We start from the raw sequence: 3450 nt of genomic DNA on the forward strand, positions 1-3450 counted from the left end.
TTTCATATTCGTTTCAAATACATGCAAATCTATTTAGTTATATATAAGAAGTAAGCTTTGAGAACCGTGATGGATTTTCTCGTAAATAATGACATAATTTTTAAAGATCTGTGAATGACGCTGTAAGGACTATTATTGACATCATTATATTTTGTGATAATTCTTGCAGCAAAATATTTCATGCTGATGTTTGTATGTTGCTATTTTCTTTGCAGTGATGTGTTGTACAACAGTGGATTTGGAAGTCATGTAAATGGTGTTCCCTTTGGCCAGTTTTCTAGCTGGCTTTGGATGTAATCGCATTACGTCTTCCCTAATGATATATTTTTCACTTAATCTGCTAATTTCCTTTTGTTTCGTGGAGATGCGAAAAATGTCGATATTAACCTGCTGCATCCCGGCAGATTGTTCATCACTGACTCCCCCTAATCCCGGCAGATTTTTATTATTATTATTATTTTTTTTTTTGGCTCAAACCTCCGCTTTTTGTGAGAAACAATGGCAAATCACAGAAAAGTGCTCACCTGAGCTTAGAAATGAGCTATACAGGTGACCTTTTAAACACCTGTTACCGTGTTCTCTAGAGCAGCGCTGTGACTGTCACGTTTTCTATGGTAGTGGTAACTATTGTAAACCAATCAGAATAGATAGATATTTGCTCATTTGGTACGAATTTATATGTAGTACAAGAATATATTGGTTTTCATACAATAATATAGGCGATATAAGTGTTGTTTCACTCATTGAACACATCAACATACTGCACCTACCTTGGCGACGTTACCTCCTTATCACTTCTGCTCATTTCTTCCTCTGGCACCACATAATCTTTGTCCACATCGTCATCAATTGGGGAATCACTCTCTCCTTGAATTTCATACTGTGGCAGGACATGTCTTTGCTGGCCAGGTCACTGCTAACAGGTGAGTTGCCGAGACAATGGCGTGCGGGGAGGGGGGTGTCACGCGGGGTGAGGCAGGGTCTCCGCCTGATGCTGGGTAGAGGAAGGTGTCCTGCATATAAGTAAAAAAAATCATGCGTGAAATTTGAAAATTGTGCAAATGACGGACCTCACAATTGCAGAACATATGGGTACGTTGTCAGGACTGGTTGTGACAAAACGTTACAATGTACCCATACTTTACCGGGACACAGCAGGTTAAGCCTATATAAATAACAAGCAACAGGATGCCATGGTGTAATACAGAAAATAAACTGCTAAGTCAAAGGTGCTACCAACCCTCCATCACCCAAGAGAATACGGCTCCCTGTCTTGCACTACACAGGACCTACGAAACTGACTCATGAACTAGCAACTGTATTTGTGACTTGAGCTGTTAGGTCTGGAACTTCGTACTTTGATCAACCCACACTGATGCAGTCTTACATATACTCGTATACCGGATAAATAGCACCTTTGGTCCTATATATAAAGGACTCGAACCATTTTTGAAGGTTAACACATCTGCATAAGACTTTAGTAATATCACGGAAAAATATTAAGTTTTTGGTATTTTCACTTTAATTTTCACTTTTGATTGTGAAACTCTTGAAACCTGTAAAAGCGGGCAGATACACTTATACAAGCGTTTTAAAAATAACACAAGCTTACAAAAAATAAAAATATTGCCTTTTGCGGTATCCTGATTAAATCATCTATAGTGACCCCTCACTAACAAATGATTAACCGACATTTACGGACTCTGTCTGATGTTGATCTAAGATTCTAAGATCATTTACCCATTCTGTACGATATCATTATATTTAATCTTGTTACCAACACGCCACAATTTCATTTAACATTGGTAAGACCTCTCGTGTGGAAAGAATGGAGAATGAATGACTAAGAGGGTGTATGTAGGCGAAGTGGAGGGAGAGAGAGGAAGGGGAAGACCAAGGATGAGGTGGAGGGATGGAGTTGAGAGGTATATGAGGGAGGGGGGAGTGAGTTGGGGGTAGGGCAGTCAAATGGAGGGTGACAGCGACTTGAAGACGTTTTGTCTGCGGCCACCCTTTGTGGGATTAGGGCGTCGGGCTATAGGTAAATAGCTAGACAGAAGACCTCTCGTACTGACGGGGCCAACGTACATATTTTTTTTTTTTCAGTCCCTTTCTTACAAGAGCGCCTTTTCAAGATGGATGATATTATCTGGAAGTCGCCTCAATGTAAGAATAATAGCATTGCCGTACTGATGGTTTTAAATTAGCAAGGAACATATATACTTTATGTAACTCTTCCTGTTTAATTTCTGACTCACAATGCACTACAATTCATGCAACACTCCCGCCACAAGTATAGGCCCATTTCACATGCACAAAAATACGGAGTGCATTGTATGTAAAGGTACCGTGCCTATCACTGCTGTGTATATTGTATAACAAGGCAACAGGACCTGTGTATGTTTTGTATATTTGCTGCTGCTATCGCCGCCCCCAGTGTTTGAGAGTCAGAGCACAGGCAAAGCAGAGCAGGGTCGAGGGACGAGGGGAGGCCAGCACTGCCAAATAGGTACGAAGGGTGAAGTTCAAAAAATATAGAACAGTACAGCAGCAAACTTTTACTCTGTTCGCCCGCTCTGGTGCACACCTCTCGAATATTAACACTGACCCTGAGGACATCATTTTTATTTTATTCTTGCTACCTTCAGCCGATTTTATTTAACATACTAAAAACTCCTAATATTCAAATGACTAATGGAGGTTTTGTTAGCCACTTTGCACTAACATATCTCCTCTAAACTTATCTAATATATAGTACCTTGGAGGAGGCAAGACTAAAATAGACGTCATCGTAGTGAAGAGACCAGCGTCCTATCTTCTTTAACCGGTTTTTACTTCTGAACCACTAAAATGAAGTATAACTAAAGAAACACGTGTCCATACCAAACACTGGGAACACAACATTTTTATATTTTACTTGTATTCAGGGTTAGGTTGTGAAAGTACCCTAAGTTCTGAACTGAGGTTTTAACCTTTGCTCTCTGCAAACGATTTTATTGGGGTATGAGGAAACTTTTGTAATTGTAGGAGTTAAATAAAGTCTTCACTGTCCTTTCACTAACAGGGTCTCTCCTATACTGGAAAAAAAAAAAAAATCTGATCCCGAACACAAAGTCGAAGGTCACTGCGCACTTAAAACATTTTTCTGTCCGTCCATCCGTCCGTCTGTTCGTTCGTGTCCTAGCGACAGCTGTTTGAACCTAATGTGACTCTTGAGGTGACAAATGAATCCTCTTTATCCAACGGTGTGCCCTAGTCGGAATGCTCAGCACGCTCAGAGTGTGTTCAGCATTCCGTAGTTACTTAGACAGGGAAGTAGGTAGGTAGGTAGGTAGGCAGGTATGTAGATAGGGAGGTGGGTAGCGAGGTAGGTAGACAGGAAGACAGGTTGGCAGCGAGAGAGATAAGTAGGGCTGTAGGCAGGGAGGTCAGCAGGTCGGTAGGTAGGCA

Source organism: Coenobita brevimanus, chromosome 100, assembly GCF_032717465.1.
Source record: "Coenobita brevimanus isolate Jiangsu-jjx chromosome 100, ASM3271746v2, whole genome shotgun sequence".
Classification (NCBI taxonomy): Eukaryota; Metazoa; Arthropoda; class Malacostraca; order Decapoda; family Coenobitidae; genus Coenobita; species Coenobita brevimanus.